Raw genomic sequence first — 27,920 nt, forward strand, 5'->3', positions numbered from 1 at the left:
CTTTGGGGTGAAATGTTGTAAAAATATCAGTTAAATCCACCTGGTTGTGTGGCATTTAAAGCCACTGTTTCCTCGTTGGTTTTCTGTCTGGAAAATCTGTCTATTGGTGTCAATAGGGTGTGAATGTCCCCTGCTATGCTTGTATTACTGTTGATTCTCCCTTTATTTTATTCAGTATTTGCTTTATCTATTTTGATGCTCCTATGTTGGGGCATAAATGTTTACATGGGTTACATCCTCTTGATGGAGTGATCCCTTTGTCATTATGTAATATCCCTCTTGTTCTCTTATTATAGCCTTTGTTTTAAAGTCTAGTTGTCTGATGTATGTATTGCTACACCAGCTTGTTTTTGTTTCCATGTGCAAGAGATATCTTTTTCCATCTCTTTACTTTCAGTCTGTGTGTGTCTTTTGATCTCAAGTGGGTCTCTTGTAGACAACATATGTATAGGTCTTGTTTTTTTATCCATTCAGCTGCCATATGTCTTTTTATTGGCGTATTTAATCAATTTACATTTAAACTGATTGTTGTTAGATAGTTATTGCTATTTTATTATTCAACCTTATGTCCTTCCCCCTGTCCACTTCTTTTTTTAAAGAAGTCACTTGGACATTTCTTGCATTACATATTCGATAGTGATCAGCTCCTTTAGCTTTATCTTATCTGGGAAACTATCTCTCTTTCAATTTTAAATGATAGCCTTTCTGGGTAGAGCAGTCTTGTTTGAAGGTCCTTTTCATCACTTTGATTATTTTCTGCCAATCCCTCTGGCCTGCAAAGTTTCTGTTGAGAAATCAGCTGACAATCGTGGGAGTTGTATTGTAAGTAATTAGTTGCCTTTCTCTTCCTGCTTTTAGGATTCTCTCTCTTTAATATATTTTATTTTAATTATGATATGTCCCAGTGTGTGCCTGTTAGATTTCATCTTGTTCGGAACTCTCTGCACTTCCTGGACTTGTATGTCTATTTCCTTCACCAGGTTAGGGAAGTTTTCCATCATTATTTCTTCAAATAGGTTTTCAGTTCCTTGTTCTCTCTCTTCTCCTCTGGTATCCCTATGATGCAAATGTTTGTATGCTTGATGTTTTCCCTGAGGTGCCTTTAACTATCCTCATTTTTAAAAAATTCTTTTTTCTTTTTGCTGTGCTGATTTGATGTTTTCTGCTACTTTTCTTGCAAATTGTTGATTTGATTCTCTGCTTCATCTAGTCTGCTGCTGATTCCTTCTAGTACATTCTTCATTTCAGTTATTTTTTTCTTCACTTCTCACTGGTTCGTTTTAGTGGTTTTTATGTTGTTTTTATGCCTGCTGTATGCTGTTTTATGCCTGTTTTTTGAAGTTCTCACTAAGTTCCTTTAACATTCTTATAACCATTATTTTGAACTCTGTATCTGGTAGATTGTTTGCCTCCATTTCATTCCATTCTTTTTCTGGAGTTTTCTCCTGTTCTTTCATTTGGGATATATTTCTTTGTTTGCTCATTTTTGGCTGCCTCTCTGTTTTTATTTCTATGTATTAAGTACATCTGCTATGCCTCCCAGACTTGGCAGGGTGGCCTAATGTAGTAGGTCTCCTCTGGAGCCCAGTAGAATAGTCTCCTTGATCACCTGTGCCAGTTCTCCAACAGTGCCCTTTGTGTTGGTTGTATGTGCCCTCCTATTGTAGTTGAGCCTTGATTGCTGTTGGCACATCAGTGGGTGTGATTGACCCTTAGGCTGACTGGCTGTGAGATTTGGCTACACCCACAGTTTATGGGCTGCTGTGTGGGGGGCTTATTTCACAGAGCAAAATTTGCCTCAGTGGACTCTGGTTTCTTCTGAGACCACTTTTTGGGTGTGCCACTTGTGGGGCTAATTGTGTGGTGCTCTACTGTGGTCTGAAATCTAGCCTTCAGGTATGTTGGTCATGGACTCTCTTGGGAGGATCTCCGGTGTAGGCTCAGGTTAGCCACTGCCTCTGTCCAACCCAGGACCACCTGGTAGGAGCTACAAAGCATCCATAGTTGGTTGCTGCTGTGCTGGTCATAGAGGCATTTGTAAGACGCCACAGTGTGAACTGAGAATGGCTGTCACTAGTACTGAATCTGGGGGAGCTCAGTGAAAAATCCAGGGCATCCCAAGTTCTGCTGCCTCCTTCTGGCTGCCTGTAAGTTCAGCCTCTGATAGAGCCTCATGCAGTATGTGAGTTGCATGAGGTGGGATCTCAATGAGTCACCAGGGTGGAGTGAGTGGTGTTCATCAAGTTAATGTAGATTCTGGTTTGGTGCCAGTGCTGAGTCTGGGGCCGCTGTCTAAAGTCTTAGAGCACACTGAGGCCAGCTGCTGCCCACCTGGGGGCCCACCAACCCATGAGAGTTGTCCAAGAAACACTGTAGCACATGCCAGGGCTGGCTGCTGGCCACAAAAGTGCCTCCAGTGGCGTGTGAGTTGAGGCCAGCTGTTTGCCTCTGAAAGAGCCTCCTGGGATGTGCAGGGCATTGTTGGCTGCCTGTTGTGGAAAGTGTCTCCAGTGTTGCACAAATTGGGTGGGGCAGGGTTCCAGGGTTGAGGGATTGAAGTTCACCAGGCCAACACAGGTTTAGATTTGGCCATGTGTGGAGAAGGTTCAACTCAGGAAAGATGGCGCCTGCCTACTGGCTGCACAGGAGGAGGGTTCTACACAGTGAAAATGGCTACTTTCCCTCTAGTCATTGCCTGGAAGTCACACAACTCAATTTCTCCCTGTATATCTCTGGTGCCTCCCGAATTGTCCTTCCACTGGAGCCTGCGGTGAATGCCTGCAAGTGAGTGAGTCTGTGCTTGCCCTTTAAAAGGATGTCTGTGTTTCCTGCTGCCTTCCATCTCACTCTGATGGTCAGAATTTCCACTGTTTTTCACAGCCAAATCTTGTGGGGGTTCCTTTTCCCAGTACCAACACTCCGGGCTTGGGAGCCAAGAGTGGGACTGGGGTCCCTTTCTCCTCCAAGGAGAAACTCCACAGCCACCACATGTAGGTGTGGGGCTGGCCCTTTTCACATCTCTGCCCCCTCCTACCAGTTTCTGTGCGACCTCTTCTTTATATCCTTAGTTATAGGACTTCTGTTCAGCTAGCTTTCAGATAGTTTTCCAGGTTGATTGTTTTTGTGTCTGTATCTCCACTGTGGCTGACTTTGGACTCTGTACTTTTCTTGATAATTTTCATTTATTCTTTTGTGCCATAGTCATCTCTGTAGTTATTCAACTTAAACTTCCCCATTCTTCCCACTCTAGTCCCACTAGACTTAAAGGGCAATAACCAAGTCTTATTCTTTTTGTATTTCATGCTGCACATAGTACTGTGCATTTTAAATACTGGTTGATTTGAAATAATCAATTTTGTATATTATTTCATTGCTGTCTTATCAAAATCAGAGGGAATCTTTACAAGGAGAAAGACAATGGACATAGTGGAAAGCTCATAGCACTGGTAGGCACAAGACCTGGATCATACCTCAGGCTCTGGTGGATGATTGTGTGATCTTGAGTAAATCACTCCCTCCCTATGATCTGTTCACTTATCTGCAATTCAATAGGGTTGTATTATATGATCCCTGAATTCCCTTCCAGTTTGCCATTCTGTAAATCTCTGAAGCTTTGGGTATGTTTTTCCCCCTTGATTAGTTTTTATCTTAGAAAAAAAAAAAGAAAAAAGAGCAGGTATGATAAGAGATCTATGGCTTCAATAAAATGTGAAGTTGCCCCACTTTCTAGGGCTCACAGGTATTTCTCCCTGGCCTTACCTCTTATTTTACAAGTTACAGCATCTCTGATTCTGGCAGTATGATCACCATTCTTCAGATCTTTTAAGAGAGAAACTCATAAAGTCATCTTTGTTGGTTCCTTTTTATCATCTCTTGTATAGGTTACTCATCCTACTTGATCGTATGGCTTTAGGGTTCCATAAAGATGCTATGGCTTTAACTTCCTCCTTTTCATTTCTGATTTTGTTTATTAGTGTCTTTTCCCTTTTTATCTTAGTGAGTCTAGCCAAGGTTTTGTCAATTTTATTAATCTTTTCAAAGAACCAGCTCTTTTTCATTCCAGGACCAAAAATCTATCCATCCGCATCTTAGCTTACGCCTGAAATCTACTCTGCAGAGATTCTAACAGGCTTTGATTCCTGCCACAAAGAAATAAAATGGCAGTTTGTGTTCAGCAGTTTTAAATGGCTACCTGTTAAATCTCGTGTGTGCATTAAGGTAATGGAGAATTAAGTCTACAATACACAGAAAGGTCTATAGTATGCAGATACATTTCATATAGGTAATAGTTATTTCTTAGTAAAGCCAGTAGAAAAACTGTGAGTTAAGTTTGTATTCAGCAAATATCATTTCTCGATCCCTGTTCCCAAACCTTTTAAAATGACACTGTCTTTAGAATGGTCAAGCCCCAAATTTATCAGACCATTTCATCTTCATTAGATGGAAAGACTCAGGGAGGGTTTTATTAAAGCTCATGAGGGCAAGAGGAAAGAGCAGAAAGGCACTGAAAATTTTAGACCTGTAGACACTGAAATTAAAATTACAGGTGGGGAAAACAGCACAGATCTGGGAAGCTGGGAATGAAGGGAGGAGGGTTCTGACTCCTTTCCAATTTTGCTCCAGTTCTAGCTAAGTTTGATACTAAGTCTTGATCTTTTTCATCTCCATTTATCTTCATACCCGTTACTGCTTCTTTTGTTCTGGCTCTCATTACCTCAGACATAGATGACTTATAACAATCTCCTACTTTTCACATGCACCTTGTATTTTAATTATGCTGAACTGTTCATAATTCCTGAAGATATACTCATGCCCCCTTAATTTCAATCTCTTTTCTCTCAAAATCATCTGGCACACCACTGCCAGACTACTCATTTTTTTACAATTAAAGTTTATTGGGGTGACAATTTTTAGTAAAGTTACATAGATTTCAGGTGTACAATTCTGTAATACATTATCTATATCTCACATTGTGTGTTCACCACCCAGAGTCAGTTCTATTTGATCACCATATGTTAGACCCCATTTACCCTCTTCTAGAGCCCCCATGCCCCTTTACCCTCTGACAACCCCTAAATTATTGTCTATGTCTATGAGTTTTTGTACCTTCATTTGTTTGTCTTGTTCTTTTGTTGTTTTCAGTTTTATGTACCACATATCAGTGAAATCATATGGTTCTCTACTTTTTCTGTCTGACTTATTTTGCTTAGCATTATAATCTCAAGATCCAGCCATGTTGTCACAAATGGTACCATTTCATCTTTTCTTACCTCCAAATAGAATTCCTTTGTGTATATATACCACAACATCTTTATCCATTCATCTACCAAAGGCTATTTTGGTTGTTTCCATGTCTTGGCCACCATGAAAAAAGCAGCAATGAACATTGGAGCCCACATGTCTTTATGTATAAATGTTTTCAGAATTTTTGGGTAGATACCCAGGAGAGGGATTGGTGGGTCATATGGTGATTCTATTCGTAATTTTTTTAGCAACCTCCACACTGCCATCCATAGTGGCTGCACCAATATGCATTCCCACCATCAGTGTATGAGGGTGACTTTTTCTCTACAGCCTCTCCAACACTTGTTACTATTTGTCTTGTTGATGATAGCCATTCTGACTGGGGTGAGGTGATATCTCATTGTGGTTTTTATTTGCATTTCTCTGATGATTAGTGATGTTGAGCATTTTTTCATATGTCTATTTGCCATTTGTATGTCCTCTTTGGAGAAATGTCTCTTCAGGTCCTCTGCCCATTTTTCAATTGGGTTGTTTGTTTTTTTGTTGTTGAGTTGTATGAGTTCCTTGTATATTTTGGATATTAGCCCCTTATCGGAGGCACTGTTTGCAAAAATCTTCTCCCATTCAGTTGGTTGCCTCTTTATTTTGTCGATGGTTTCTTTTGCTGTGCAGAAGCTTTTAAGTTTGATATAGTCCCATTCATTTATTTTAGCTTTTACTTCCCTTGCCTTTGGAGTCAAATTCATAAAATGCTCTTTGAACCCAAGGTCCATAAGTTTAGTACCTATGTTTTCTTCTATGCAGTTTATTGTTTCAGGTCTTATGCTTAGGTCTTTGATCCATTTTGAATTAATTTTGGTACATGGTGACAGATAGCAGTCCAGTTTCATTCTTTTGCACGTGGCTTTCCAATTCTCCCAGCACCATTTATTGAAGAGGCTGTCTTTTCTCCATTGTATGTTTTTTGCTTCTTTGTCAAAAATTATCTGTCCATATTTATGTGGTTTTATTTCTGGGTTCTCAATTCTATTCCATTGGTCTGTGTGTCTGTTTTTCTGCCAATACCATGCTGTTTTGATTATTGTTGCCCTGTAGTACAAGCTAAAGTCAGGAGTGTGATATCTTGAGCATTGTTCAATTTTTTTTAGGATTGCTTTGGCTATTTGGGGTCTTTTGTTGTTCCATACAAATCTGATGATTTTTTGCTCTATTTCTTTAAAAAATGCCATTGGGATTTTGATGCGGGTTGCATTGAGTCTGTATGTTGCTTTGGGTAATGTGACCATTTTAAGTATGTTGATTCTTCCAATCCATGAGCACAGAATGTCTTTCTATTTTTTGTATCTTCTTCAATTTCTTTCAAAAATGTCATAGTTTTCAGCATATAGGTTTTTCATATCCTAGGTTATGTTTATTTCTAGGTATTTTATTTTTATTGTTGCATTTGCAGATGGAATTGTTTTTTTATTTCTTTCTCTGAGATTTCAATGTTAGTATATAGGAATGCAATGGGCTTTTGTATGTTGATTTTATAGCCAGCAATTTGACTGTATTCGTTTATTATTTCTGACAACTGTTTGGTGGAGTCTTTAAGGTTTTCAATATATAGCATCATGTCATCTTCAAAAAGTGACAATTTAATTTCTCAATTCCCAATTTGGATGCCTTTTATTTCTTTCACTTTCCTGATTGCTCTGGCTGGGACTTCCAGTACTTGTTGAAAAGCAGTGGTGATAAGGCAAAGCACTGTTTTGTTCTTGAACGTAGAGAAAAGGTTTTCATTTTTTCACCATTAATTATAATATTAGCTGAGATTTTGTCATATGTTGACTTTATTATGTTAAATATTTTCTTTCTATATGTATTTTATTAAGTGTTTTAATCATAAATAGATGTTGCATCTTGTCAAATGATTTTTCTGCATCAATTAATATGCTATGATTTTTGTCCTTTATTTTATTTATGTGATGTATCACATTGATGGGTTTGCATATGTTGAACCATACTTGTGCCCCTGACATGAACTCCACTTGGTCATGATGAATAATCTTTTTAATGCATCGTTGCCCTCAATTTGTTAGAATTTTGTTTAGGATTTTTGCATCTGTATTCATCAGAGATATTGGTCTGTAGTTTTCTTTTTGTGTGTTATTTTTACCAGATTTGGTATCAGGGTAATGTTGGCCTCATAAAATAAGTTAGGGAATATTGTCTCTTCTTCAATTTTTTGCAAGAGTTTGAGCAGGACTGGTATTAGATCCTCCTTGAAGTTTTTGTAGAATTCACTAGTGAATCCATCTGATCCCGGACACTTGCTTTTGGCAAGGTTTCAGTTTACTGATTCAATTTCCTTACTGATAATCGGTCCTTTTAGATTTTCTAATTCTTCATGATTCTGTCTAGGAAAGATATATATTTCTAAGAACGTGTCCATCTCTTCTACGTTATTTAATTTGGTGGCATATAGTCCTTCAGAGTATTCTTGCATGATCCTTTGTATTTCTGTGGCATCTGTGATAACTTCCTCCCTTTCATTTCTGATTTTGTTTATTAGTGTCTTTTCCCTTTTTATCTTAGTGAGTCTAGCCACGGTTTTGTCAGTTTTATTAATCTTTTCAAAGAACCAGCTCTTTTTCACATTAGTTTTTCTATTGTCTTTTTGTTCTGTATTTCATTTTGTTCTGCTCTGATTTTTATTATTTCCTTCTTCTGCTGAAATTGGGTTTCATTTGTTCTTCTTTTTCTAGTTCTTTATGGTGTAACACGAGGTTATTTATCTAGGATTTTTCTTATTTCTTGAGATAGACCCATAGTGATATAAATTTCCCTCTTAAAACTCCTTTTGCTGCATCCCAAAAATTTTGGTAGGATGTATTTTCATTCTCATTTGTTTCTATACATCTTCTGAGCTCGCATCTTATTTCTTTTTGACCCGGTCATTCTTTATTGGTACATTGTTTAATCTCCATGTATTTGTGTTTTTCCTCCTTTCTTTTAGCAGTTGATATCCAATTTCAAAACTTTGTGATCAGAGAATATGCTTGGTATGATTTCAATCTTCTTAAATTTACTGAGGTTAGTTTTATGTCCCAATATATGGTCTATCCTTGAGAATGTATAATAGTTCCATGTATACTAGAAATAATGCATAGTCTAATGTTTTAGGATGAAGTGCTCTATAAATGTCAATTATGTCCATTTCATCTAATATGTCATTTAGGGTTGCTATTTCGTTATTTATTTTCTGTTGGATGATCTATCCATAGCTGTCAATGATGTATTTAGGTCCCTAATAAAATTATGTTTTGGTCAATTTCTCCCTTTAGTTCTGTTCGTAGTTGCTTGGTATATTTCAGTGCTCCCTGATTGGGGGCATAAATATTGATGACTGTTATGTCTTCTTGTTGTATAGTCCCCTTTACCATTATGAAATGTCCATCTTTGTCTCTTGTTACCTTTTTCACCCTGAAGTCTGTTTCATCTGATATCAGTATGGCTACACCTGATTTTCTCTGGATACCATTTGCTTGGAGTGTCAATTTCCACCCTTTCACTTTGAGTCTATGTTTGTCCTTGTAGCTGAGATGTGTCTCTTGGAGACAGCATATGGTTGGGTTTAGTTTTTTGATCCAATCTGCTACTCTGTGCCTTTTTATTGGTGAGTTCAGTCCATTTACATTTAGGGTGATTATTGATATGTGATGATTTCCTATCATTCTATCTTTGGTTTTCTGGTTAGGGTGTGTCTCCATTGTTTCTTTGCCTTTTTATTGTTGTCTATTATTTCTGTGTGGTGCTATTCTATGATTTTCCTCTCTGTTTCTTCTTTTGTTATGTTACATATTTCAGTTTTGGATATTTTTTGAGTCGTTACCATTAAGTTTATGTAAAAGAAAGTTTCATATTTAGAGTATTCCATTTTCTTCAGCACGCTTACTTTCTCCATTCCCATATTCCAGTTTAGGCCTTTATTCTCCCCCTTTTATGTTTTGATTGTCACAAATTATCCCTACTTATGCTGGTCAAATAGCCTCCTTCAGTATTTTTTGTAGTGCAGGTTGTGTGTTAGAAAATTTCCTCAGCTTCTGTATGTCTGGAAATGTCTTTATTCCGCCTTCATATCTAAAGTATATCTTTGCTGGATATATTATTCTTGGCTCATAATTTCTCTCTTTCAATAGTTTGAATATTTGATTCCACTCCCTCCTGGCTTGTAGAGTTTCTGCTGAAAAATCTGATGATAATCTAATGGGCTTTCCTTTGTAGGTTACAGTCTTCTTTTCCCTGGCTGCCTTGAGGAGTCTTTCTTTGTCATTAATTTTTGACAGCTTCAGTACAATGTGCCTTGGAGAAGGCCTGTTGGGTTGAGGTAATTAGGTGTTCTCTTTGCTTCTTGGATTCGAGGATCCAGTTCTTTCCACAAGTTTGGGAAGTTCTCATCGACTATTTGTTTGAATATACTCTCTGTTCCCATCTCTCTTTTTTCTCCTTCTGGTATGCCTATTATTCTTATACTGCTCTTTCTGATAGAGTCAGAAAGTTATTGTAGAGTTCTTTAATTTCTTTTAAGTCTCAAGTCTCTTTCTTCTTCCATCCATATCATTTCCAGGTTTCTATCTTCGATGTCACTGATTCTTTCCTCCATCTGGTCAACTCTACTACCTAAGCTGGCTATTTCATTCTTCATTTCTTTTATTGAGTTCTTAATCTCCAGAAATTCTATTTGGTTCTTTTTAAAATTTCAATCTCTTTGGTAAAATGTTCATTTTGTTCTTTGATTGTGTTTCTGAGTTCATTAAACTGCCTGTCTGTGTTTTCTTGCATCTTGTTGAGTTTTTTAAGAACTGCAATCTTGAATTCTCTGTCATTTAAGTCACATATTTCCATGTCTTTAAGTTCATTTTCTGGAGACTTTTCATTTTCTTTCTGAGATGTCTCGTTGCCTTGGTTATTCATAGCCATTAATGATTTATTATTTCTCTTCCTAGACATCTACAGGAGTGGGTTCTGCAACAGGTTGATAGAAAGAGGTCTTTCTTTTGTTTTCCAGTAAGTGTTGGTAGAATGTTTTATTTTCTCTGACTGCAGCCTTTTATTCTCTCTCACATTGTAGTGTTATATTTTCTCTGCTCTATTCCAGTTTCTCACATAATTGGGGTGGGGTCCTTGGGAGTCGGGCTTCTCCTCTGTGAACACTTCACCTGAGTCATAGGGTACTGCCTGTCTGGGGGGATGTGGAGAGCTTCTGAAGTTCCAAATGTCTTCCTGTACCAGATTCAGAGACCGTGTTTTTCAGCAGCTCTGTGTACTACTGCAGGGATTGCCCACATAGCTGGGGACAGGGGCAGATTGAGTTGTGAGAGATGGCCCAGAGCAATGGTGGCGACCACCACCACAGCCAGTCCTACTTCCATGGCTTCCTCCCCTTTGCCAGAACTAGTTGTGCTGTGAGTCCATGTCTGCGAACTGCAGTTCTCTCAACTGCAAATATTCGGTCATTTTTATCTGACACTGCTACTGTTCCACTTGTAGCATTGGGGGGGATGGTGGCGGGGTGAGCTCTGGGAGGGCAGGCTCAGTGCCTAAGGCTATCGTTCTCTGCTCGGTAGTGAGGGCTTAAACCAGCATTTTCAGCTTTCTTCCCTCAGTCTTTGCTCCGAGGTCTGTGCCATGAGTCTTTGTTTAATCCGTGTTATGTGCTGTCCCCTCAGCCCTGTGGGCCATCAGCAGAGTCCTACGAGTCTGAATTCTTCCCTCTCCCTTAGCTGTGGTAGTTCCGCAATGCAGCGATCTCGGAGCACCAAGGCAGGTCTGCGTACTGCGCCTGTGCCGTCTCCTTCTCCACACTTCTCCCTTCCCTCCTCCCCTGCCTGTACTATTTTCCCACCTTTAGATTATTTCAATAGTGTGCTTCTTAGTCTTGCCTGTCTGCTGTGCAGAGAGTCCTATGTGGAGTTATAGTTGTTCAATTTGTTGTAAATTCCAGGGAGATTTCAAGAGGGTCACCTCTTGCCGCCATTTTATGACGTCATCTGCCCCAGACTAATCATTCTTAACGCTGGTTTTCACTGTCTTTTTGTTGCTCAAGAGCAAACACATGTCTGTAATCAAGTCCCAACTCAATATTTCAGGCAACCCCCTCCACAATCTAGCCCTAGCCTCTTAGCTAACCTTCTGTCTCACCAAGAAAAGTGATAATGGCAGAGACCAATGAAGTGTTACTACCTGGAGAAAGAAGGAATCCATTAGTAAATACTATGAAGAGCTGAGGGTTCTCTGAAAGAAAGCTTTGAAAGAATTTGTGGAATCTTTTTGGATGTCTAGTTATGTCTAAGATATGTTCTAGATTGAATATTACAGTTTATTTATTGGAATAGTGACTCCTGAGAAAACTTCGTTCAGTGACCAAGTTACCCTGATAAGCTAGTTTTCAATTCTGATTGTCTTCAGAGGCATATCCATTGAGTGTATCATAGTGACTCACCAAAATAAGCTAATAGATTTGCTTTTCATATCAGTGACTTTTTTCCTGAGACCATTTCTTGTAGTACCAAAGTTTAACTTCTTTTAATGTTATCCTGCCATCATTTAAAATTATCCATGGTTTCCACCCAACCCATCACCCCCAGGCCCACTTCCAGCCTAGCCCCACTTGTGTCATCTTTTGAATAATGAAACATCTATTTTGACATTGTTATTTATCCAACCTAAAAAAATAATAAACATTTTTGTTTCTTTAAAAGTAAGATCTTAAGAAGTAGTCAAGTATGTCTGATGTCTCTAACAATTTTAATCATGGGAGATGCCAGGGCCAACTTTGATCAGTAGGGCTGGAGGTGGGAGTTTGTTTGCTTCTAACATTTGGACACTAAACTGATCTTAGGGGATAACCTTAATTTGGACGTCGATTCCCAGGTGATTGTGAGAAAATTTCCAGAAATATACAAATAAGAACAGCTGCATTAGTCTAAATTTGGGGAGATCACATTACTGATTGCACTTTGTTGGAGTAAAGCAAATTAGAGATATTTTTACTTGGGATAAAGGACTCACTTATGTGCATTATTAAGGGTGCAAGGAACCAAAACACTCCACATAGGGGAGAAATATACTTTCTACAAGAAACAAGGAGATGGAAATTCACAGTGAGCCTACTTTGTTTCCTAAAATATAGGAAGATAGGAGAAAAATTCAAAATTGGAGGAAAAGGAACATGGTTTATTTTAAGGTCAGTTTGATGGTTGTAAAAAATGTAGTTTTGAAAGGTAGATATGGGTTGTGGTGTTGAGTGAGTGGCAGAAAAATCTCTTTTGTTTACACCCAAAGTTCCGGTGAGATTGTAAACTTTAGTTATTTTAAAGTTTAGGATTTGCAATGACCTCTACAACTTACAAGTTTTTGGTTTCCACTGCTTTAAAAGTTCACCTGTGACATCACCATTTCAAACACTAGGATAAACTAGAAACTAATGAAAAGAGTTGGGGAGGGAGTACCAGGGTGAAGGGGATTGGAATGGGAGCAGGACTTCTTTGAGAATACCTTTTGACTTTTGAAAAATGCAAATTTTCAAAACTACACATTCAAAATTAAAAGAAAAAGCAAAAATAAATAAAGTTTAGGATTTGAAAAAAGTGGCCAAATAGAAAATCCTTATTTTAAGTTTTTAATATGGGAATGAGACCCACGTAAGTTGAAGAAGACATATTACATCTTAAGTCAAATTTCTTCTGTAATATGTTGCAAAGGGAAATAGAGCTTGTTTTTTTGTCCTGTTTATTGACTGTCTGTCTAATGATTTGTGATTGCCTGTGCTCTTTCCTTTCTCATAATTCTTGCAAGTCATTTAAATTTTCAATCTGAGAGATCCATATAGACAGGTATTCTGAAACAAGCTCTCATTGAGTGGTGATAGAGAAGAACTTGAGAATGGCCTTGTATGGGAATGGGAGGACTTGATGAAGAATGAAGTCAAACAACTCTGCTTTCCCTGATGGGCCCATAATCCCTGTATTTAACGGAGACTAATTTTAGTTCTAGTCTATGCCATCTTTTATTTACAGCAATTTCTTTGTTTTATAAATAAAGACTTTTTGGTTATATTAAACTACTCCTTCTTCAAGAGAGGAGAAAAACTCAGCTTAATTTTCTACTGAGAGAAGGTCAATGTGGATATAGTGGCAAAAACACAACAGCTTTTGAGTCAGGACAAGTCTGAGTTTGAATCATGGTTTCTTGACTTACTAGCTGTGTGACCTTGGGCATTACTTAACCTTGCTGATGCTCAATTTTCTTATCTGTAAAATGAAGACGACAAAGGAAAGGATACAGCAAAAGAGTACCAAAGAGAGACAAGAAGAAAACAAAATTAAAAAATCTTTAGTATTGTACAAATCAAAAGAGCAGTTTTAGGAAAGAATGTGGTTGTCACTGATCTCAAAGTTTTCCAAAAGACCAAAGAGAAGGAAGTTTATAAATGGCAATTGGATCTGGTAATTAGGAGGCCAGTGGTGACCTTGGAGAAAACATTTTCAATAAAATATTAAGTTTATAACTAAAATAGAAGTGTTAGTGTGTGTGTGTGTGTGTGTGTGTGTGTGTGTGTGTGTGTGTGTAGAAGCATGCCAGCTTCTATTTTCCACCACGTGGGCTAAGGCAATCTTCCTGGTTCTCATTTAGCTAGGAGGGCAGATCTACATGCTTCTGATTTTATAATACTAGGTAGGGGGAATGTTATCCAGCCAGATACAGTGTCCATCCACATAACATAATCATGTAACAGAGATGCAACCACTTCACATAGAGTCTGTTCAAATATACCAATCCCCCTACAAACTTTTACTGTAATTCCATAAACCATTACATTCCTAACTGCAGCTTCTACTAGGACTTCATCCATAGGTATTGGTTTCACAATAGTAGGTAGGGAAAGTGTCCCCAGCCAGACATAATAATATCCACTCTACAAGCATTGATATTTTTAATCAAACTTTTTTGGTATCCATTTAGACAGTCATCATCAATAAGAAGAGACAAAGGATGAAAGAAGGTATATTAATTTTCTATTTTTTGTTTAACAAATTATCCCAAACTTAAAATAACACCCACTTATTTTCTCATAGTTTCCATGGGTCAGGAGTTCAGGTACTAGTCAGCTGGGTCCTCTGTTTAGTGTCTCACAGGGATACAATAAAGTCAGCCAGAACTGTGACCGCATTGGAGGCTAGGGATCCTCTTCCAAGATCACTGGTTGTTAGCAGAATTGATTCCTTGTGGCTGTGTGATTGAGGTCCCATTTTCTTACTGGCTGTTGGCCAGGAACCACTTTTAGCTCCTATAAGCCACCCTCAGGCACTTAACACATGACCCCATTCTCTCACATCATGACTGTTTGCTTTTTCCCAGGCCATCAAGAGAGAGATCTTTCTCTTCAAATCTTCCTGACTTCTTTCTGACTTCTAGACCTTATTTTAAAGGGCTCACCCGATTCAGTAGCCCTGCCCAAAATAATATTCTGTTTGGTTAACTGCAAACCAACTGATTAGTACCCTAACACAGAAATGAAACCCTCTCACATTCACAGGCTCCACCTACACTCAAGGGGAAGAGCTTATACAGGACAGGTACACAAGGAGATAAGAATCCTGAGAGCCACCTTTGAATTCTACCTGTCAAAAAAGGGATTTTTCTAGGGAGGAAATATGGTGCAAAGCCAAGCTAGAAAAATCTGCAAAAATGTAGCAGCGGTAGAAATGTGGACTTATAAATAGAAATGTAAGGATCATTGGTTAAGGTGCTTCAGGTGGATGTTCATTTCATCTGAGACATTTTTTGGCAACATGGAAGTGAAATAGTATATTTGGCATATAAATGCTCCAACAGAAAGGGACTGTCAGTAATCTTTGCTTTAAGTCCATGTGAGATCTCCTGGTGAAATTATAGCAAAAGCTGGGATTGCAGCTGAAGGTTTCCAGGGAAAGGCAGAGTTCTGCAATGCTGAAAGAAGCTCTTTAAAAAGGCACATGATGCCATTAAAGAAGGACCCAATGGAGAAACAGAAGACCATCCATTTGCATGATATTGAGTATCCTTTAGTGTGGAGGAGCAAATTGCACCTTATTTCCCTGAGTGTTACAAAAAACAGTAACACAGTTACATTCTTCTCAGGAATACATACATTTTTGATACTTTGACAAGTACCTCCCCAGGTATCTATTCTTACTGAATGGAGTGAATTGGAAGTGACCTATGACTATGTAAGTAAATGGCACATGAAATTAATTTAATTTAATTGAACAAACCTCTTCTGGTTTTGATTACATGAGTAATGGTTGATTATTTTGTCATAAATAGAATAAAATGAAATGTTTGCTGAGCCTTGTCTAAATTACCTAAAATTAGTAAACATTCATCTAAACTTACTGAGGTTAAAACTTAAAATTTATAAGGAGAAGTCTGAAAACTGAATCTCTAAGTTTAACTTCTATATCTAGAAAGATATTGGTAAAGATACAAGATCAGTTTACATTAAGTACTAAGAAGTATTGAGAAGAAATTAAATTGTCTTTGTAAAGGGAAGAGTCCACCAGCCTGATTTAAAAATTTAAATTCTACCCTTCATAACATACTCAATAATAAAGCAGAAAAATATGGTATAACTATGGAATTTACTAATTTATACCTAGCATTATATTCATTTATTCAAAAAATATTTTCTAAGCCTCTATTATTTCTATTTATGTACTGGCCTTAACTCTTTTCACCTAATGCTCCATAGGGCAGGTAGCATGTCTCATTCATCTTTGTGTTCTCAGCAAGCTTAGCCCCGGGTGTGAGACATAATAAGCCCTTAAAGATGTTACTGACTGGTAGGGTTCCCAGGCAGGAATTCCTGCATGTTCTCAGGAATTTTTTTCGCTTTCCCCTTCCCAAATCCTGAGATATAAAGTGTTTTCTGTTCTCCATGATAAATAGTTTCCACAAAGTAACAACCGATACTACCAACCACCTGGCTTCAAGGAGCCAATTTTCCGGATTTCCTGACCAACTTTTCTCGGGATTCGGGAAGGGGAAAGCGAAAAAAATTCCTGAGAACAGGCGGGAATTCCTGCCTGGAAACCCTACTGACTGGCATTGAATTGGTGACAGGCTTATGTTTGAGAATGGTAACTGATCTGTGTTGGTCTGGTACTGATATAGCATATTTCACAGGGTTGGTATTGGCTTTCCACTGTTATTAGTAACCTTGATAATACGCAAGGAAACAGAATTATTATTTTATGCAGATGTTACCAACTGGTGGGTGGAGATTGCAATTCTGAATAACTGGAAAATTAAATGAGCTGGGAGATGTAATGTGAATGCTCAGTAAGTTTGTTAAATACTAGTCAGAAAACGTATGGTTTTGTTGCAATTAGAGCTAAAAAGAAAGAAAGGAAGGAAGGAAGGAAGGAAGGAAGGAAGGAAAGAAGGAAGGAAGGAAAAATAAAGGAAGGAAGGAACTGTTGTTTGTGTCTATGAGTTTTTGTTTTTTTGTTTGCCTTGTTCCTTTGTTGCTTTCTGTTTTATATCCCACACATGGGTGGTCATATAGTTCTTGACTTTTTCTGTCTGACTTATTTCACTTAGAATGATAATCTCAAGATCCATCCATATTGTCACAAATGGCAATATTTCATCAAAAACAATTCTTAAACAGAGCTACTTCATTAAAGGAAGTTACCAGAAGTTGCTATGAAGTCTCTGTTTGGGATTGAATGACCTAGTTTTAAATGTCAGAGCCAGAAGAGAACTTAGAAAACATCTAATCCAACCCCACTTCCTTTATGACCCAGAAAGATAAAATGATTGCTGGAAGTAACACACAGAATTAGTGACAGAGCCAGGATGCCTGACTCACAGTCCAGTGCTATTTTCATTATACCATACTATTAAGTTTTAGATTTTACAAGACCTATCACTAAACACTGATATAAGACAAACTCATACACTGGTATGAATCATGGCAGTTGAACAAACTGTTATGTAGAGGACAGCACAAAAGCCAAGGATTGATCCCTTTCTTTGATCTTTCTTTGGTTATAATATGGGAGTACTGTTTACTGAATATTAGAAATTACAACTTTGTTTTTAATTTTCTTGTTTCTCTTCTCTTGAGTCTTTCCTTATCGCTTATACCGAACTATTCATCTTAAAGCACAGTTGTGATGTTATCATTTCCCTTTCAAAGGGCTTCAGTGACCTATTAAGCTAAGCTCAAAGCATCATTCAAGACCACAATAATATTTTATCTTAACCTTACAGAGTCACTTTCCATGGTTTACTATATGTATATTATATAAATGTGACCTTATGACCAGCTCCGTCCCTTACTTGGTCTCTTCCTTTGCTTAGGCCGTTTTGCCATCTGAAATGCCTTTTATCCTCATTGCTATCAGATATAATTCTAACCATCTTTAAGATCTCCTCCATAAAAACTTTCCTGATCCTCTGTACTACTGTGATATGCTAGTTATATTAAAAGATATGTATTAACTACTTACTATGTGTCCATTCTGTGCTAGATCCTTTGGAAAGTAAGACACAAACCCTGCCCACAAAGGCTTAAACTGTACTAGATGGAGACATAGATGTATTAACAGGTTAATTCACTGTACCATTACAGCTACATCAATACAAATACATAAAGAACACAGAAAATGGGAATAGTAAATGGTGTGTGTATGTTAGTAAAGGCTTTATAAAAGATAGAAGGATATGGAAGGTGGAGAAGAGCATTCTAGGCAGGGGTTAGAAAGTAGAATGAACAAAATTTTGGAGGAGTGAAATAGCTGACGTGTTTAGGGAACAGTTAACAGTGTGATAGAGATGTGAATGGTGTATGTGTACAGGTGTGTGTGTTTGGATGTACATATCTGTATGTGATTAGATTATGGGGCTTAAAAGTGAGAAAATAGGTCTGAAAGAAATGCAGGAACTAGATAACAAAGGGTCTTGTATACCATTCTAGAGAATTTGATTTTATTCTCTAGGGAATGAGGAGCTATTAGAGGGTGCAGATTGAGAAAAGAAAATATTGACACATAAGGGAAAGAGGAAGTGGAGAAGTAAAGATAATGGTTGTTCATACCTGAGAGGCTTAATTTTATTAGTTAAATACGAGACAATGTTGTCTGTTGAGAAAAAGAGGGCTACACTTGGGTTCAGGTCTTCTAAAAACTGGTGAAGTTTTGAATGGCGGCTCTGGGAAATTGAAGAGAAATATGACCAAGACGAGACGGAAGGCCTAACTGAGGTTGGAAAATGTGGATTTTTAATGGCCCCAGTCTGCACTAGTATGTGATTTATTTCAATAGTGTTCAGCAGCCTGGGTGCAAGAGAGAAAAAATACAAATGCTTAAAGTGGTGTAAGGTTGGGGGTCATAGAACAAATGTTATGGAAAGACACTGGGGTAAGGAAGTTGAGAATGCTACCAAAAGAATGGTTAAAAGTAAAACCATGAAGAAGTTTAACAGATTGGGAGAAAAAGGAGGGACCAAGGGACAAAGATTCATTGAGATTTAAGAACTGGTGTCGTAGCAATAAAGGAATATAAGAGCTTGTGGTTAGAGTATGGTAGGTACATAGGAGTTTAAAATTTCAGCTCTGTGATGATAAATAAAGCCCCAAATGTGGCCATGGAATGCATAACCAAGGTGTAATGTGAATGAATGTTGTTCCAGATAAGGTGATCAAGAAAAATTTGAAGTCAGTTTCCTGGGTTGGTTGTTCATATGGAAGATGAAGTTACCAAGGTAATAGCATGATTTGGGGTAGAAAGGAAGATTGCAAACCAAATGCCAAAATATTCAGTGAATTAGGGAAAAAGTAGGAGGTCAATAGATGATGACATTAATAAGGAGGATTAGAGGGTAGCATAGATAAATGGCTTTGTGCATTATGGCAGAAGAGTAATGGTTTGAAGTGTCACCGGGAACTAGAACATATACAACAGACTCTTTCTTTAGGTCTTACAGTACGTGGGATGCAGAAAAATAAGCAGCTTACTTGTGATGGGGAGGACAAAGTTTCTTTTAAGGCAAGTAGGTGGTGGGAGAATTATTTGAAGAGGTTTAAGATGTAAGGGAACTTATTCATAATGGAAGGGGGGGTTCCAGAGGGCACAATGAGGAAAGGGTTAGTAGAAGGGTTAGATGTGGAAAGAAGAATTAGTACAGGATATTCTGAGGATGTTAGAACCTTGGAGAGCACTTGAACACAGAAGTTGATGGTTCAATTAGAATTCAGTTTTCTCTTACTTTGTTTCTCTACAAATGCTTCCTTGTTCATGGTTCTATTATCTTACTTATTACAGTGCTGTAATTACTCTTTTTGCTTACATGGCTGTCATATCCATTTAGGTGATGATCCCATCAATGACAACGAGTCTGCTTTATTCAGATTTGCTCTTTTGCTCTGCTAATTGAGCAACTTTGGAAGAGTAACTGTGTAGTATTAGGTGCTTTTGAGTAATAGAGTATTTAACTCCCAATGGTGGGGGTCTAGGGGGGTGGAGGGAGGAGCATCTTTTTCATGTGGAAATGCAGATGCTATTGTGCAAGAATCTAGATAATGGTGTAAACTGGAAGTGAAATTTGGACACCTCTAGGAGGGTAGTATCTATTAAAAGGAAAACTTAAAAATTAAAAAGCATATAGAGGACCATCACTCATGAATTGACACTTCACAAATCATTGGTGAAGAAAGGAATGGAGGCGGGGCAGATGAATCCACACATTTAGGAAAAAACAGAAGGTAAAGAGCTTAAAACAAACTAAAACAAAAAGGCAAAAGTGTTCTGCTGGGGCTGAAGGAGAGTTCAAATGTGGCCTAGGTCGGAGATTGATGAGACTCCAACCACTCAACCCAGGGATGTGTCTGACTATAAGGTCTGGGTGAAACTGATGATGGGTATTTTTGAATTTAGCCAAAAGGAGAGACTGAAAGATTAAATCAGTATTTGGGTATAGTTTTATGATTTTAATAGTTCAATGCCTCCCCAGGACGTCCTTTACCTTTCCAGTAAATGTTAGTACTTTACCGGATGGTCTACATGTATTGGAGGACTGCCAACAGGGGTGGGGTGATGAGGGCAGGGCCAAAGCAGAAGAGGAAGTGGGGGAGGTTGCAACTCAGGGCTCAGCCTTCTAAGGCAGATAGTTCCTCCACTTCTGCTGAGCAGTGGCAAGATGCAGGAAACTTAGTTTTCATTAGGCAGCTCAGTGAGACCCGACTTTTGTTTGATCAATGCCCTCTTTCCTATTCTCCATATATCCAATTATTGTCAAATGAAAAAAGTTACCTGTGCTGTTCATTCTATATGGCTGAACTCAGGGAGGTGAGTGTCAATGTTTTTCCCCTACAACTTTATTGAGGTATAATCAACATATAAGATATTCAAAGTATACAATGTGATTTCATATATGTCTACATTGTGAAGGGATTCTCCCCAAGTTAACTAACTGTTAACTTGGTAATAAAATGTTTTATTAATCTTTTGGTACAGCAGGTGTTTGTTGAATGGATACATGAATTAATTGGAAAATCAGCAAATAGGAGTATTTTGTAAACTATAAAGCACTATACAAATGTAAATATTTATGGTTCTCTTTCTTGCTCATACTAGGCTGAGCTCAGGTTCCACTTCCTGACACCAAATTTGACCTTTGAACACCCCACCTTCATACCTCTCTTATTTGAACTTGTATTACGTTTATTGTCTATACCAATAATATGGCAGTCAGCATCTACAACCTCGTATTATATCTTTTAATGTATAGGAATCTTGTCCCCCTAGGTAGATTGTGAATTCCCCTAGGGCAGGAGAGAAAAAAAAAAATCTAGCCTTCTTTTTTTTTCTTAAGCTCTGTGAACCCAAAGCCTAACCTACCACAATATTTAGCACATGGAAAAATGTGCAATAAATGTTAACTGAATGATTGGTTGTTGATCGAGTGGAGCAAAGCTGCACATTCTCCATGGGGTTTTAATCTATAAACAGCCAGGCTTGTGTTAATGATCCCAGTGGCTTTCCTCTATGGTAATAAAAAATCTCAGGAAATGAGTAGAAAGATCCTCCTGTCATCACTGTAGCCTTATTATCACAATAAATAGCTTTTTTACTTGGTATTTTCAGAGATATGCTTAGCAGCGTTCTCACTGGTATTAGAAACTATGGGGGAGTTGATACTGCATTGCTGACAGCTCTAAGATGTTTCTTCTCCAGAAGCTTATTTGTCCTTAAGAGGAGAACGGCACACTAATCAAATTGGGCCATTCTGTTGTCATACAGTTGAATTCCAAACACAGAACAGTGTCAAGTCCAAAAGGAACTTAGACTGTGGTATTCAGAGCCAATAGCACATTCTGCCCCTTGCATAGTACTGTGACACAGATGTTTATCCTGTGTAATTAGAATAAAGTAATTCATAAGAACAGACCTGAAGGGAAATGCAAGTCACAAAATGGCAAGAGGGATCCTGAGTAGTGCATGAATGTGGGTGGGGGTGCACAGTGGGAGAAGAGCTCTACCCTTGGTCTGGGTGGTAGAAACATTTTACAGACAGATTACCTACATTTGAACTTGTTGTGAAGCACTAATTAGAGGGACTACATTTTCACAGGGATACCTGTATAAGTTTCTATCTAATTACCAGAAACTCGGAATCCCTTTAAGTTCTGAGGCCAATGCTCACAGCTGACTCTGAGTTCAGCCTATAACTTCTTGGTATTTAGATACCTGGATCCTGGAAGCAAGATAGTTATTCTCTAGGAGATTGCTTTCTATTGAAGTCCTTCATCTTAAATAAGAATTCAAATCTAGGTTAAACACAATGGGTAACCAATCTGGAATGAAAAGAAGCTTTTAATATCTTCTGAGGCCTGAACTTCCTAGGAACTTTGGAATAAGTATGAGAGATGTGTCAGAGATATTTGAACTTTGTAATTGTTAGCTTAATTCCATCTATAATGTTGACTCCATGACAACACAAAGACAACCCTATGTAAAAACAGAGGCTGTTCATATGTAAAAACAGAGGCTGTTCATATGTAAAAACAGAGGCTGTTCATATGAAATAGATGAGATTTTTTTTTTTAGAACAGCAGGAATGACTTTTTTGAAGAATTCTAAGAGACTAAAAACTTATGATATATGAAGTTACCTAGGGAATATTTTTTAAAATCTTTTTTTAAAAATTAAAGTTTATTGGGGTGACAATTGTTAATAAAGTTACATAGGTTTCGGGTGTACAATTCTGTAATACATTTTCTATATATCACATTGTGGGTTCATCACCCAGAGTTTAAGAAGTCATATGTTAGACATCTCAAGATGTGATTTCAAACTGGATTTTTTTTCCTTTTTAGGGAAAAAGGATTGATGGAAAATAGAAGAAAACCTGGATTTACCAGGGGACACATTCTATATCTCAGCTCCTTTTCCTTTTCTATCAGATACATTTTAGTAGGAGCTCAAATGTTAGGGATGTATTGATTCCATAAACATTCTAAATAATATAATGACATTTTATTAATCAAAGGGAAAATTAACTCTGTGTTTAAGTGCTCAAGGGTCTATGTCTACTCTTCTGTTTTGTCTCTTTCCCCCTATCTATTTCTACCAGGGCCCCTCTCTAGCTTCTCCCAAACGTTTAAAGATTTTTCTTTCCCTTTTCTCTCATATGTACTCCTCCCCTAAATCCAGAAGCAAAACTTGTGGGGCACAAAGAAGGGAGCAATCATGGTAGGATAGGATGGAATGAGGAAGCAAGATAGAAGAGTCTTGTGGTGCACAACTTATATTTAAACAGTGGTCTTCTCTACAAACCTATGAAGAATTCTCAATTGAGGGCAAAAGTAATTGTCAGTTGCTAGTGTTTTAGCACCAGTATTGTGACATGAATTAATGGACCTAAGGTATCTGGGTTTATAATCTGGTTAAATGGCTTTCTCTCTTGCCTTTTCTGTAAGGATAAGGATGGGCCACTACCTGCTATGAGTCTATCAGACTTCTTAACAGTTGTATTTCCTCAACGCAAATCAACAAATTGGTATTCTGACTCATGAATTGCTTTTGTAGGATTAGTCGGCATGAATCTGTCTCCCTGGAGTTTGCTCATGCCTGATCGAACTGGAAAAGCTGTTTCTCACTGGCTTTTAAACCATTACCATGTAGACATCTCTGTAGCCTGAAACCCAAATAACATTGGTGCCAGAGATAAAAATGACCTAGGTCTTTGCATTTTATGGAGAGACAAATGCACTATTCCTGCTTATATATTTTGGGAGCATGATTTATATTATAACCAAATCTGCAATTGGAGAAGTGGCTTTAGGACAGAACAATGGAAATTTTTTTACATTCAGAATTTGGTGTAAAAAAACAGAAACTTACAGACACAGATAATAGTTTAGTGGGAGTGGGAGATGAGGGTAATAGTTAGGGGGGTGGGAGATGAGGGTAAGGGAAATCGAATATATGGTGACGGAAGGAGAACTGACTCTGGGTGATGAACACACAATGGGATTTATAGATGATGTAATACAGAATTGTACACCTGAAATCTATGTAATTTTACTAACAATTGTCACCCCAATAAATTTAATAAAAAAAATTGTTTTGATACTTAGCATTTAATCATAAGAACAATGGACTTAATGGAATTAATAGCTAATGAAAACAGGTAGAAAGTGTTTTCACAGAAATATTTATTAAATACTACTTAAATATTTTATTTCTTCCAGAATTCACATTGAGGCTTGCACAGGTATTATACAGTTAGTGGTAACCAGAAAGCTGGATCTTACTGATAGGTCCTAGGAGTAGGATGAGGATGAGATTACTGATGCTTAGATTAAAGCCCCTGGTCTAGAGGTATAGTATTGGGAGAAGAAAGTAACTGGTCTTACTTTTTCCACATGTAATCAAGTTTGTTGTGTATTTTATTTACCTGGAATGGACTTTAAACAAAACCCTTTGGATGGTGGTTTGTATTTTCAAGTTGCTTTCATATTTATGTTTATTATTTTAACAGATCTGCAAAATACTCCTATAAGCTCATTACTACATTTGATACATGAGGAAACCAAGAAATACTGATGTTCAGTAACTTGTTAAAGAACAAACAGCTGATTAAAAGGCAAAACTAGGAGGACCTCCCAGTTACCCAGGACCAGTTTCTTTTCCCTTGAAATCCATACATCAAGGTAGTTTAGAGCAGCCACTATTAGGTTGCAGAGTTTATGACAGAGTTCAAACTAGAAGATTCCTCAAAGTAAGAAATCTCTATCCTTGCTTATGTTATAATAACTTAATATTTATTGAGTGTTCATGGTGTGTATGAGCACTGTGCTGGTTATTGTTAGGCAGGGAAGCTTTAAAAGAACCTGATAACTTCCCTCAAGACTCTTGGTATCTTTTGAGGAGAAGAAGTATATTTCTGTGGCTCTTATTTCTTAAGACCCTCTTCTTTCTCGTGCCTGAAAATGTAGGCACTGCACAAGTTTCAGTCCTTGGTCATCTCTTACATTTGTTTTCTTGAAGCTGAGTCATTCTTATGGCCTTGGCTATCTACTACATTCTCCAGATTCAACTTCAGCCTCCACCTCTTATCCAACACTCACATTCAGGGCCATTATTTCTAATCACCCATCAGACATTGCTTCTTGGAATTTTTGCCATCTCCTCAAACTCAATAGGTCAAAAACAGTACTAGTCATGTCCTACATTTCCAGTTGTATCCCCAAATTACCTATTTCTATGAATAGTAGTAGCATCACTGCCCAAATCTCATAGGTTCAAAATTTTAGAGATGTCTCTGACATTCTTGTCCTATGCTGCCTGTATCTAATCACTCACCAACTTCTATCTATTATTCCGTTTACATGTGTCTTGTCACTAACCTAGCTTACAGCCTCAACTTCTACTCTTTAAGTGGTCTCCCTATTTCCAGCTTTTTCCAAATGTAGTCAGGACTATGAAACTGACAGATTCATCTCCTTAAAATGTTTTTTTTTCATCAATGTCCTTGCTTACTCAAAGTTTGTTCATAAGATTTCCCATTAAAATGCCTGGGATTCAATGTCTAATAATCTTGCCTTAAATTTCTATCCAAATTCATTTTCTGTTACTCCTCAACTCAATCCCTTTATCCTAGCCAGATCAGGCTCCTTGGTGTACCCTGCAGGTACACCTGTAAGTTCCCCAAGGGCAGGAACTATGTTTTACCTTGCTTTGTTCACATACTATATTGAGTTTAATCGCATTTGCTTAACTGGATTACAACATATTTGAGAGATTTTAACAAGAACATAAGAAATAACAAAATGGATCCAAGTAGAAGTCCAAGCAGAGCTATGTTATTTGAGAGATTATTATAGTTATCCTTCATGGCATTAAATTCACAAGGCTGGTATATGTATCTTAAGAATCGGTGCTGTTCCTTTCATCCCTTATTATCAACTAACGATAAAGCAAAGGCAAATTTATAATTTCTGCACCATGGAAAAATTTGTGTTTAGCCCAGATAAATAGTTCCTAAACACATCAAAAGTTTGATTAAGGGTAGGGGGGGAATGTAGTAGAAAATGTAATTAATGACTCTGGGTTAGGAAGACACTGAAACGCTGGATTCAGACTAGATTCAATTTGCCAACTTTCTTTAATCTACCATTCTATTTGGTTTCACTGGCTCCGAGGCTGATTTATTTCATTTGCAGGGACTGCTTGGCATACAATGCAGTCCCAAGTCCGGGTTTAGTTACACTTTGTTTTTGAGTAATCACCTGATAGATGTATGGTGTCATGGCTCTCTCTAGGTTTCAAGACAATCAGAATACTGGGAAGGCAGAACAACTGAATTCAAGATTCAAGGATTTTTCTCTTTTTTTAGCTAGAGATGGAATCCACCAAACCATTTGTTTACCCTTGAAAACAGTTTCTTTGCTGCTAAATAGAAGAATGTTCCTGGCCAAATATTTTGATTAAAATGTGTAAAGTGTTGATTCTGTGTAAACCTGGTCTATGTCAGATATGTTTAAGTTACTAAATAGATCATGCAATTTCTTTATATTCATTTATAGTTCTGAGAGCTTTCTATTTGCAGTCTCTAATAATAATTTGCCAATTTCTAGTTGTGTGGTATGTTTCCAGAAAATTTCTTAACTTCTTTGAGTCTATTTCCTTATTTGCAAAACAAGGATATTAACACTTACCCTGTCTAAATTGCAGGATATTGACAGGTTCAAGTGGCATAATGAATGTGAAACTACCTTGTAAAAATACCAGATTATTCTTCACTGGTTTACCTTCAGCAGTCACTATATATTTTCTTTCCATATTGAAGTAAACTGCCACTACAGATTAGAGAAACTACATGAAGCCCTTAAAATAGGATTTTAAAATATGCCTTACAATTCCAACTTAATTACAAAGGTGCTGGAGGCTTGGGGGAGTGTCCCCTCTGTATTTTGCCACATTGAGCCTTTAGCAGAAGCACTGAGCAATACTTGTTGACAGACTTACTAGCCAACAAATAAAGCAGAAAGAATTCATACCAGCAGCCTAAATTAAAGCAGGTAGGGCAGATCTCCAAACTCCTGGGAATTTGCTAAAATCATCTTAGCATTGAAAGGTTGAATCTCCTTACCTGCTACCTTCAAGGCTGGCACTTTAGGGTCCTTTGACATTCACTCTCAGAAGCAAACACTAAGTTTTCGGTAAATCCAATTCCCTGTTTCTTGGAGAGCCAAACCGTTGTTAGTGAGCTGCACAGTAAATCTGAATACTTTGGAAGGTCCTGAAAGTGCACTCCATTCACAGGCTGCTTGCTCTTCAGGCAAGCTTCTTCGAAATGATGGGTTGCTGCTATTTTTAAGAGGACAGAGGGCAGGGCACATATGCTAGCCAATTTATACAGATTCTTCTTCCTCTTTCAGATTAGTCCTCAAACTGTTTAAAGCACGCATAAGTTTAGCTTCTCTGGTGCCAAGTGGGGGAGGGGACAGCAGAGGAATGGAGGAAGAATAGAAACTGGAGACTTGCAGATTGTTGTGTGTATAAATGAGCTTTGATCCCTAGCTCCAGGAACAAAATCCTAAGGAAATCACACAGCTGCTCTGAGATGAGAAGCAGGAAGGAGTATACTCTGTCCAGTTTAGTTCTTTCTGATTTTTATGATTTGGGGGTAGTTAGACTATTTGTAGGTGGAGAAAGATAATCCTACCAGTATATGCTAATCTAACTGCCGTTATGTGAAACTTGATCTTAGACAAGATAAATTATCTCTCTTTCTCTCTCACCCTTCACCGTTTCCCCCCTGTCTTTCCTTTATGACACTTCTGGCTCTAACTACATTCTAAAAAGGCTTTTCCTTTCTGGTGCCTTATTTCCTAGAAAATAATTGCCTTAGTTTGAACTTGGTTTCCCCAAATCCTCACAGCAATATATTGCCTCCACTGGATTAAAAGTGGGTTGTTCTATCTCACACTGAGAATGGTCTGGAATGACTGGGCTTGCTGCCAGTGGTATTTGGAAGCTAAGTGAATGCTCTTGACTTTTGGCTAGGCTTTGGGGTGTTGGGACTATGGGATAGGGACTTCTGGCTTCTGGAGAATAGGGACATTGCAGTCTGCTTTGTGC

General features: G+C 37.8%; 1 protein-coding gene across 1 annotated transcript in view; it reads right to left on the reverse strand.

The window, feature by feature from the left end:
• CYSLTR1 (cysteinyl leukotriene receptor 1) overlaps positions 1-27,276 on the reverse strand; it is a 47,562-nt gene extending 20,286 nt beyond the window's left edge. Inside the window, exon 1 of the mRNA XM_019713593.2 lies at positions 26,929-27,276. The gene's annotated coding sequence lies outside the window, so the exon portion shown is untranslated. The remainder of the gene's footprint in view (positions 1-26,928) is intronic.
• Positions 27,277-27,920: the final 644 nt, after the last annotated feature.

The sequence above is a fragment of the Rhinolophus sinicus genome, chromosome X (assembly GCF_036562045.2).
Source record: "Rhinolophus sinicus isolate RSC01 chromosome X, ASM3656204v1, whole genome shotgun sequence".
In the NCBI taxonomy this organism is placed as follows: domain Eukaryota; kingdom Metazoa; phylum Chordata; class Mammalia; order Chiroptera; family Rhinolophidae; genus Rhinolophus; species Rhinolophus sinicus.